This window comes from Pteronotus mesoamericanus, unplaced genomic scaffold, assembly GCF_021234165.1.
Source record: "Pteronotus mesoamericanus isolate MK-2021 breed Mesoamerican mustached bat unplaced genomic scaffold, CSHL_Meso_final contig_25, whole genome shotgun sequence".
NCBI lineage: Eukaryota > Metazoa > Chordata > Mammalia > Chiroptera > Mormoopidae > Pteronotus > Pteronotus mesoamericanus.
In genome coordinates this window covers 36,839,385-36,851,298 of record NW_026555105.1, presented here as the reverse complement: position 1 = coordinate 36,851,298, position 11,914 = coordinate 36,839,385, and positions in this window count along the sequence as shown.

The window sequence follows — 11,914 nt, the reverse complement described above, 5'->3', positions numbered from 1 at the left end:
TTAAGTGGCAGGTTTCTGGGCAAAACTATGAGATAAACTCATAAAATGTTGTTTTAAGCCATTTCGGGGTGCTTTGTTACACAGCAAGAAATATCTGAAGCAGAAGATATTCATGATCAAAAGGACAATTTACAGTTTCATCATTGCCAATAGTTTTTATTCTGTTTAAGATATGACTGTGAGAAAAGAGCAATTCTTAATACAAAGTAAAATTTGTAATAGTGGAGATATTTGGGGGCAGAAAATATTTCTGATACATTCCTCATATCCTAACAAGGGTAAGGCGTGTCTTGATTGGTCACGTTGGATGACTTGATCAGGGTTAGGAGGGAAGCTGGAAAGCCTACTACATGTGTTGAAACTCAATGATATATTTGCTATGGTGAGGGAGATAAGGTAAATGAATAAAGTGGGTCAGTTATGAAAGACAGAGAATGGTGGGAATAGTGAATTGGGAGCCACTGGTACATGATCCACTCCAGCCAATTATAGCCATGAGGGAACATGGGCCCTGTATTGCTAGATCATCTATTTTTTTTTTCAGAAGCCAAATAGCCAGACTTTGTTTTACATAAAATATCTAGATTTTATATCTGTGCTATAATATATTTTGTTGCCAATTTCAGCATCCTGGTCCAGAGAATGAGAGCACCAGATTAGGTGTCATACTCAACATACATTGCATACGTTGTGAATCTTTCTGGACATCCTGTGGCTTTTGAAAATGTAAATTGGCCTGTGTATATGTGTGTTCCATCAATGTCCAATCAAAATAGACGTAGTGCTTGATGTACTAAGTGTCGGTGGAGATGTAGAGCAACCAGAGCTCTCACACACTGCTAGTGGGTGTGTCAACTGGTACACCCACTTTGGAGAAATGTTTGGCAATAAGGCTATCCCTCTGGCCCAGCAGTACCATTCCAAGGTAAAAATCCAAGAGAAATGCAATATATGTTAATCAGGAGACATATATCAGAATGTGCACAGAAGCACTGTTAGTAATAGTCAAACATTAGAAACAAATAGTGTCTATCAACAGTAGAATGGATAAACAATATATTATCAGTGGAGCATTGCACAGCAATAAAAACTGATCTATGGTTTTAGCATAACAGTGGTTATTCTTGATAGGAGGATGATTCTCAATGGGCTATGAGAGGACTTTCAAGTTTTGTCCATGCTATCGTTTTGTCCATGAGCTGGTTATGTGGGTATATTCACTTTGTGAAAAAAATTGCTGAGCTATATGCTTTTGATTTGTGCATTTTTCTGTACATGTTGTATTTTAATACAAGTATTTAAAAAGAAAATTTGAAATATATAGCACTTCATTTTCAATCTGGGTCAAAGATGAGGACAACATCAAGCTGGAGCAAGCTTCTAGCTACTGAGCATGGAAATATAGCATGAGAAAGAATGAAGCCTTTGTTTTCTTAAGTCACCAGAAAATAGTGAGTGCTCTATGGTAGCTGGCTAGTTGTCCTCTCAAATCTCTTCTCCACATTCCTGGATACAAGCTACCTAAGAAGAGGTTGCATTTCCCAACCTCTCGTATTGAGCCAATGGGAAATAGGCAGAAGTGAAAGAGAGGAGACTTTCTGGTTATCTCCATCATATGATGAGCCATTTGCCGTGGACTTTGGCTTTTACTCTTTCTCAGGTGCCTGAATATGGAGATGGCAAGGACCCATTTTAGACTGTGCAGACCAGAATCACATGTTGGGGGATGGCATAGCCACAGTGACCATGTGCTTCAGAATCACACCGTCATCCTGGGTAATCTAGAATGGTGATGTGAGAGAAAAAAACCTCTTTCTTAATTAAGCTGTTATATTTTGGGGTCTCTTTGTTGCAACAGCTAAGCCTCTGCCTTTTCCCAGATATTTCTTGGTGCAGCTGTCATCTTACAGCCACAAGTAGCAGAGACTTGGAGCTCATGGGCTGCAGCTGCAGAATTTTCTAATGGGTTGAAGTCAGTCAGAATTACCATGTAGCCTGGGGCTATTTCAGCTATAACTGTCAAAGAGCACTGAAAGAAATGGCTTTATGTTAAATACCGATATAGTGAGGGTGGAGCAGTGGTTCTCAAAGATAAGCCCAGAACAGCAGCATTAGTATCACTGGGAGCTTATTAGAAAAGCAAATTCTTGGGTTCCACCCCAGATGGAATAAATCATAAATCTGGGAATGGGACTCAGCAATGTGTTTGTTCATAAGGGATGCTAATGAACACTCAAGTTTGACATCCCTAAGCCAAACCACAGGCTTTGAGGAAAGAGGTGGTCAGTAAACTTTCTCTGTAAAACTCCAGATAACATTATATTTAGTCATTATGTCTCCTGACTGTGATAGTTTTTCAGACTTTCCTTATTTTTGATGACATTGTCAGTTTTGAGGCATACAAGTAGGTATTTTGTAGAACATCTCTCTCTTGGAATTTATCTGAGGTTTTTCTACTGATTAGACTCAGATTATGGGTTTTTGGGGAAAAGACCATAGAAGTAAAGCGCTGTTCTCATCACATCTTACCAACAGTGTATATTATCCAAATAACTTGCCACTCTTGATGTTGACCTTGAGATAATCTTTGTCTGGTTTCTCCACTGAAGTTACTCTTATGTTTTCCTGTTCCACATGATCCTCTTTGGAAATAAGTCACCGTGCAACCCACACTTAAGGAGTAGAGAGTTATGCTGCACCTCTGGAGGATGGTGCAGTAGGCAGAATAATACTCTCCTCAAAGATGTCCATGTCCTAATCCCCAAACCTGTCAATACATTACACAGCAAAGAGGAATTAAGGATGTGGAGGGGTGTTGAGAAAAAGGAGGAATCAAAGACGACTTTTATTTTCTTGCTAAGTGCTATTTATTGAGATCAGGAAGCCTGGGGCAGAAATATGGGGAAGGAGAGATTTAGGAGAGAATATCAAGACTTTTTTCAGACTTACATGGGTTGTACATCTGACTTTGAAGGTCATAAAATTTAACACTAAGGAATAAGTAAGACCTTTGTGGGAAAGAATGCAGATATGGAAGATGAAAGAAGCCAGGACTAAGGACTGAGGAAGAGCTGAGAACAAAATCCAAGCTGTAGGGTTTTCCATGAAAGGAAGAATGAACAGAAAGTTACGTGTGGGTACATATTGCAGAGCACGTATTGTGGTTCTCAAACACACAGGGTTATCAGAATCACCTGCAGGGCTTGTAAAACCTAGATTTCTGTGTCAAGTTTCTGACTCAGTAGGTAGGTCTAGGATGGTACCTAGGATTTTGCAATTCTAAAAAATTCCTGGGTGATGCTGATGCCTCTAGCCTGAGAACCACTGCCAGAATAAACAGTTTTGATATGGTTGGCTATGAGTAGGCATCAAAGAACTGGAGGAAAGTGAGGATGAAGGATGATTTCTAAGGATAAGAGGTAACCATATTTGCTTCCTGATGGAAATGATCTGATAGAGGGGATGATGGGTGATGCAGAAGGAAAGGGAATAAATAGAGAAACAAAGTCCTTGATAATTCAAAAGGGGCTGAATTTGGAGCAGCATGGGGATTTTGGCCTCTGATGGAAGAATGGACATTTACCCCATGGTTACAAGTGTTCATAGGTTTAGAAGATTAGAGGTAGGAGATTGCACAAGCTTCTGTAGTCTTTGTTCTGAAAGCTTCTACATTCTATATTTTCAAGGAAGAATGAGGAAGAGTAGAGAAACTGAAGGAGGAGATTTGAGACAAGGGAAGAAGGCATGAACTACTTGACTTACAGAACAGGAAGTCAAGTTTACTGGACCAGCCTAATAGCACTCTTTGTAATTGGGAAAATGTTCTATAATTTGTGCTGCCTAATATGGCAGCCACTAGCCACAGGAGACAATTATATTTAAATGAATTAAAATGAAATAGAAACAGAAATTTAGTTTCTTATACTCACTCGCCGTATCTCAAGTATCAATGGTACACTCTTAGTGTAATAGAGTTGAGCTGTGGAGCTGTGTTGAGGATATACTTCAGACTTACGAAACCAGCCGGACCTGGTTTGTAATTTTTCTCCAGCAACAGTTGCCAGCTCAGCAACAGGCCCAGAGAAGGTCGAGGATGCAATTCTTTCAAGATTAGATTTTTCCAAGATAAGTTGGACAAAAAGAGAGAGGGCCAAAGAGTCAAGGGTACTTGGGATACAGTGATATAATGCAGGACTAGTGTCTAGTACATGACAGGAGACAAGAAGAGTAATGCAGCCAAGAAGACTCAGAAGTTTTCCTCACTATTAAAATGACCCTTCTAGAATAAAGCATTATGTTACTTTTTCTATCTCAAGAATAAATTGTTGACAAGGGAGAGTTTTTCTTTATATAGTATTTCAGATAATAAAGGAGTGATAGAATTAGAGTCAACTATCTGTAAGTCCCTAATGAAATAATGGATGTAGGCAATGCTCATCAATGGCTGCTAAAACCACTAAAAAAGAGGGACAAGATATTTTGTGTTTCTTGATGGAAGAACTCAACACCACCTGATACATCCTTGCAAAAAAAAAAAAAAAATCAACCCTTAGTCTGATCAACCTTCTAGATCCAACAACAAATTTACAGAACATGTTAGCGTAAGTGAGATAGAATCAGTAAAATCTAGACTGTGGAAAATTCTACTAGATAAACAATTTGGTTTTTTCAACAAATTAATTTGCAAGGGGGAAAAGAATTGAAAAGAGATTTATGAGACATATCAAAAATAATGATATTGTGATATATTTTAGGTGTTCTTGTTTTTCAGTGATATACACTGAATTATTAACAAGTGAAATTATATATCTGGGATGTATTTCAAAATATTCTCAGTGGTGGGGGCATAAATGAAAGAAGAGAGGGCCATTTGATGATTAGTGTAGCTGGTGATGCATATCTGGATCTTCATCATGCTAACCTTTCTTTTTTATGTATATGTGAAATTTTTCATAATAAAAAGGTTAAATAAAAATAATCCTGCCCTGACCAGGGTGGCTCAGTTGGTTGGGAGCTGTCCTGCAAAACGAATGGTCACAGGTTTGATTCCAGGTGAGGGCACATGCGTTGTTGTTGGTTCGTTTCCTAGCTGAGGTAAGTCTGAGAGGGAACCAATTGATATTTCTCTCTTACATTGATGTTTCTCTTCTTCTCTTTCTCCCTCCCTTCCCTCTCTCTAAAAATAAATAAATAATATCTTTTAAAAAATTCTTCCTGACATGGTTGATGTGGCTCAGTTGGTTGTAGCATTGTCCTGTAACAGAAGGGTTGCAGGTTTGATTACTGATCAGGGAACATACTTGGGTTGCAGGTTTAATCTCTGGTCCAGGTGCTTACATGAGGCAACTAGTTCATGCTTCTCTCTTGCACTGATGTTTCTCTGAAAGCAGTGAAAAATGTCCTCGGGTAAGGAGTAAAAAAAACAAATAAAAATTAAAAAATAATAATCCTTCTTATTCTGGACACTGTTTCCAGATAAGAACCTGCCTCTCTCCTTCCTTTCATAGTCAAACATCTTGAAGGAATTATCTCTGTTGCTGTTTTACATCCTTACTTTCCATTCATTCCTCTAACCATGCTCCCTGTATCTGCCCAGGTGCTCAGGCTAAGTTCCGTAGGACTTCATAGTCAAGGAACACTTTTCTGCTCTCAACTATGGCAATATTGGCCACACCCCTTTTCAAACTCTTCAAACCAGGACAACTGGAATCAGATAGCAAGGGTTCACATCAGGCTGGCCACATCTTGGCTTGCTCTTACTAGAAAAGCACTCTCTCCATCTCCCCATCTCTAAAGTGACAATAAGAATGGTGTCTAACCTCTCCTGGGTACTGGTGTGAAACAATCCACCCCAAAATTGAAAAGCTTAAACACACTATTAATGATCTCCTATGATTCTGAGGGGTTGATGGTCTCAGCTGGGCAGCTGTTCCTTGGGGTCCCTTGAATGTTTGCTGTCAGTTGGTTGTCTTCAGTTGCATGCTGGGCTGTAGACTGGAGTTTCTGGAGCAGCTAGAGCTGGTAAAGCATCTCTCTCTCTCCATCTCTCTCTCTCTCTCTCTCCCCCCCACCCCCCACCCCATGTGGCCTCAACCTAATACCTAGCTTGGTCTTCCCCTCAGGATACTTGGGACTTTGTACATAACAGCTGGCTTCCCCCAGAGTGAGCATTCAAGGAAATAGGAAACGGAAACTTCTGATCTCTTATAGCCTGGAACCTGGCACATCACTTATCCTATTGGTTAAAGCTGTCACAGAGCCTGCCAGGATTCTAAAGGAGAGGATTTGGTGAAGTAACAGGGGGAAAGTCTCAAAGTCATTCAGTCTGCATGCAGCTATGTTCTTTTCATCCAGTTTTCCCAGTGGTAAAATTTTCAGAACTGGAGTATAAATCACCTGCAGGATGTCTTATTCAGATTTAACAAGTTTTACTTGTACTAATTTTGTGTGTGTGTGCAAGTATGTGTGTATTTAGTTCTATACAATTGTATCATGCAGGTAGGTTCAAGTATCATCTACCACAGATATGGAACGATTCCATCACCAAGAGGATCCTTTTATATGTTTCCCTTTTATAATTCTTAACTTCTCACAGCCACTAATCTTTGCTCCATTTTTATGACTTTGTCATTTTAAGAATGTTATTTAAATGGAATCATACAATTGGTAACCTTTGGGATTGCTTTTTTTATTTAGCAGAGCTCTCCAGACATTCCTCCAAGTTGCTTGTTATTTAATGGTTTTAATATATGGGTTTATGTTCCTAAAGAAAATATGGCTTACTTTGATCTGTTTTTTAAAAATAGTTTGGATCTCATAGTCCAATCCTGTAGCTTGCTTTTATTTTTTCATTCAACAATATGTTTTTGAGATTACCTAAGTTAATGTATGTGGCTATGGACCATGAATCTTCACTGCATGGATTTATTACCATATATTAATCCAATTAGTTATTGATGGGCATTTGGGTTGTGTTGAGGCCTTACATTTTTTTTAGTGTGAGGAATGATGCTACTATGAATATTCTTTTTTAAAATTTTTTTAAAGATTTATTTATTTATTTATTTATTTATTTATTTATTTATTTATAGAGAGGAGAAGGGAAGGAGAGAGGGAGAAAAACACCAGTGTGTGGCTGCCTCTCACCCGCCCCCTACTGGGGACCTGGCCTGCAACCCAGGCATGTGCCCTAGGTTGGGAATCCAACCAGCAACTCTTTGGTTCACAGGCCAGCACTCTATCCACTAAGCCACACCAACCAAGGCTACTATGAATATTCTTATTCATGAGTCTTGATACAAAAGTTCAAGATTTTTTCTAGATTACAAAATTTGGAGTGGGATTTCTGGCTCATTTAATATGTATATATCCAATTTTACTAAATAAAGTTAAAATCTTTTCCAAAATATTTGACTCAGTTTACATGCCAACTAACAATGTGTGAACAGTCTCATTGCTCCAAATCCTCATCCACACTTAGTATTGTCAGACTTTAAAATTTTGCCAGTCTGGTAAACATAAAGTAGTATTTCTTTGTTGTTTTAACTTACATTTTCCTGTTTACTAGTGAGTTGAGCATCTTTTTATATGTTGATGAGCCATTCATGTTTTCTCTTCTGGAAAATGCCTATTCATGTTTCTTTGTCATCTTTATACTGAGTTTGTCTTTTTCTTGTTCATTTATTAGAGTTCTTTATATATCTTGGATTCTAATAATTTGTAAGATAAATTGCTGCAAAAAGTCCTCTGTTTTTTGCTTAGCTTACTCTTTATTGTGTCTTTTGATTGTCATTTTTAATTTTTCTGTAGTCAGCCCTGGCTGGGTGGCTCAGTTGGTTGGAACATTGGTCCATACACTAAAAAAAAAAAAAAAAGGTGCAGGTTCGATTCCCAGTCAGGGCACATACCTAGGTTGTGAGTTAGATACCCAGTCAGATACATATGGGAGGCAACCAGTCAATGTTTCTCTCACATCCATGGAAATAAAAGAAAAAAAATATTTTCTGTAGTCAAACATCAAGTTTTTTATGGTTTGGTTTTTGTATTTTAAGAAATTCTCCTCTATCCTATGCTCATAAAGATATTCTTCTACATTATCTCTCTCTCTCTCTCTCTTTCTTTTTTTTTTCTTTTTTCTTTTGGTGTACACACACATTTAAGTGTTAAATCCACCATAAATTGATATGTGTGTATTATTCTATTTTCTCTTCCCACCCAATAGATAACCAACTGTTCCAGTTCCACATCCACATTGTTGAGTAGCACATCTTTCCTCACTGCTCTACAATGCCCTTTTTCATAAATCAAATGTCCATACATGTGTGGATCTGATTCTGGCCTCTCTGTTCTGCACTGGTGGTTTAGCTGTGCACAAATGGCGTGCTATTTTGATTACTATTAATATCTGAGAGAACAAGTTCCATACCTTGTTGTTCTTCAGGATATTTGGTTGTTCTTTCATATAAACTTTAGAACAAATTTGTCATGTCCCACAAAAATATCTCTTTTCAAGTATTTTAAAGAGTTGTATTAAATTTGCAGATGAATTTGGGGGTTTCTAACTTCTTCAAAGTCTTCTAATCTATTAATATGGTAAAATTTCCATTGATTAGTATCTTTTTAAATGTCTTTCAATAATATGTTTTCTAATCTAATCCACAAAGAGCTTGCACAATATTTTTAAATTTTTATTTCAAAGCACTTTGAATTTTGGGTGCAGGTCATTTTCACGCTATCAGCCTGTAGGTCATTTTTTCATTAGACTTCATTTATCTTCCTCTTACTGACATGTAGAAGTACAATTGACATACACACTCATATACACAGATTTTCTATACAACCTTGCTAAATTCTTATTAATTCTAATTATTTATAGGTTCTTTTGAGTTTTTCACATAGACAATCATGTTAATTACAAATAATGAGAGTTTTGTTTTTTCCATTATAATGTTTATATCTTTCTTTCCTTTTATTTATTTATTTATTTATTTTTTGTCTTACCATACCTTCAAGGAAGCCAGTCTAACATTGAAAAGAGTGATGAGAGCAGGCAGCTTTGTCTTGTTTTGGGGTGCTGTCACCTCAGGTGAATTCAGTTTGTGAAAATTTATCTAGCTGTATACTTATGATTTATGCATTTTTTCTAACACTATGTTATACCTCAATAAAAAGTTTTTTAATTTATGAATACTTCCCCAACATCTTATACTTTTTTTAGATTTAATTTGTTTATTTTATTTTAAAAATATTTTTTATTTTTCAATTACAGTTGACCCTAACCTTTTCTTATAACCATACGCTCTAAGGATGTCACTGAGCAGGTTTGTACCTGTCTATTTTCAACCTGACTACACATTACTGGAGAAAACAAGTCTTAAGTGAGAATGAGGATGGATATTTTCATGGATTTCAAGAACTACCAGGAAGAGGAGGCCCAGGCATAGTCTCAGTAGTCCCTGAGAGCAAAAAGGGGAGGGGAGATAAAAATACAGGGAAACAGATTTCCATAAAGAATGAAAAGCCTTCTAACATCATTGTTGTCTAATCAGAAAATAGTATGCTTTTTGAAAAAGTGAGCTCCCCAGCACTGGAGTATTCTAGCAGGACTGGATACACACCTGCCAAGTATTCTATGCAGGGCCATCTTCTCTCCCCAGTAGTGGGTGGGGTGTAGACCATTTCATGTCAGCTGTCTCTTCCAGCTCCAAGATTTGAGATTTTTCCAGAATTAGGTTCATTTCCTATCCCAATGTTATGGGGTGTTCTATGAACTCCTGTCATAATACTTTAAAAAACTAACTTTACAAATAGAGAAAAGTCATCAAAGGCAAAATAGGTTCTTTGAAAATGTTAATAATATTGATAAACTCCTATCAAGCCTATCGAGACAGAAAAATAACACATTCGAATTCTTTTCGCTCAGAAACACGCAGTAAATATCATAGTTGGTGTGCATCCAACAGTCGTTGAATAAAAGTGAGGTTATCCATATTCTTTTTCATTCTCAATTACCTAAATGTTGCATTTTTGAGGTGTTTAGTTTTATATTTCATTACTCTATAATCTTTAAATAACGGACAAAGTGATTCAGTCACTCATCACTTTGAAATCCAGTAAAAGGAAAAAAAAGCTGTTAATGGAGTTGTGTTTATAAAATAAGGAATTTTGAACAAAGTGAATGAAGTTTCAAAGATATTTATGAAATAAGGGATAATTCTGATTTTGTAGTTTTGTTTTATTTTTACTTTCATTCAACCAAGTTCCTTCTTTCTAACAAATTTCTAGGTTTTTGGCAGATAAAAGTACATTCGCAATCTCCCAGAAGCTGCGGTATCAGCCTCGTAGATTAGAAGGAAGACTCGTTTCCTTACGCTGCAGTACAAATGTTTTCCTTCTTCACTCTCCCGCCTCCCACCCCACCCCCGCTCCGGCTACCCAGATCAAAGTCTTTTTTTCATTCTTGGTGGTTCTCAGAGAAAATCTGGAGTCCAGACAGGGTACAGCCCAGAGAAGGCGACACCTTGAGGGCAGACCCGGAGGCAACGCGCGTCAGTTGCCTCCGTAGTCGGGAGAGAGCTGCGCCCCCTCTGCCTTCCCCGGGAGCCCGCCTGGGGAGCCGAGAAATCCGTTACCAGGAGGCTGTGTCCCTAAAGGCTATTCCAGGGCGGAAGAGGACGGGGAAACCGCTGTGTACTTTCCCCAGGCCTGTGGGCTGGGCGCGGAGCAGCTCAGGTTACAGACAGGTGAGTCCGGCGGATGGGAGAGCGGAGGGCTCCAGGGAACTCCTGCTCAGACGCAGCCCCGCGGTCCCCGGAGCTGGCACACGTCTGACCGCCCCCTTGGAGGGGTGCGCCGACCGCAGCGTTGGAGGCAGAGCTGTGCTCCCCTGGGCGCACCGGAGCAGGGGCCATGGGAGGGTAGCGTATTCCCCAACGCGGGCAGACTTCTCTTAGAAACTTGGTATCTTTTTCTCTCTCCCTCCCCGCTTCAGGTATAAAGGAAGATAGGGAAATCCAAAATTAAAAAAATAAATACAAACTCTCCACCACCTCCGCAGTTGGGGCAGTAAGGGGCTGTAGCCATCTTTACTGGCTTCCTGAAAAGGTATTTCCTAGCCTCAGAATTTGGGGAGGAGACGGTTAGACGAGGCTATAATGGGAGTAGGCGAGGATAAGAAATTCGTTCCTAAGCTGCGTTTGCATAACATAAACTTGGCTTTTATTTCCATCGTGCTATAATTTGTGGTGATGCTGCTCTTGCAGTGCAAGGTCTTGGGGTGGAAGCTGCTTTGGTGGAACAAGCCGACTTGTTTTTCTTTCATTGTACGGCACGAAATATAAATGTGTTCTAAAGACACTGAATTTTTTTTAGCTTAGTATTACTGTGTTTATTTGGGGGCACTGTTGTAGTTGATGGAAGCTTAAACCCCCAACCCGAACAGCCCCCTTTACCAGATCACAGCCCTGGGCCTCTCCCGCAGCCTCTCCCTACCGCCCGCCAAGGTTTCAACAAGCCAAGGGAACGAGCCTCAAAGTCCAGAGGAACTGAGCCATTTTCTGGCTTGCTTGTCGGAGACAAAAACACTCGGGGGGCGGTGGGGGAGGGCATTCCCGAGAGGCTCCAGCTCTCAGGAGGGATGCCCTAGGAAACGGACCTGGGGTTTACCTCATAGTTCGCGCCCGAGATGCCGGTGATGGGGAATGGTGTTGGAGGCTGATCAAAAAAAGTCCTTCCCTTTTTAAAAAAGGGGAGGGGGGAGAATCAGACGTTAAATTCTTTTGCAAACATTCATGCCTAAGGAAGGGCTGGAACAAGCAGCCGCGGCCGCCGGAACCGGTCGGACAGGTAGCGAGCTTGTTGACACCGTTATGTTGCAGGGCGCATGCTCACTCCTAAGTTTCCTGGTGCCTTTTCT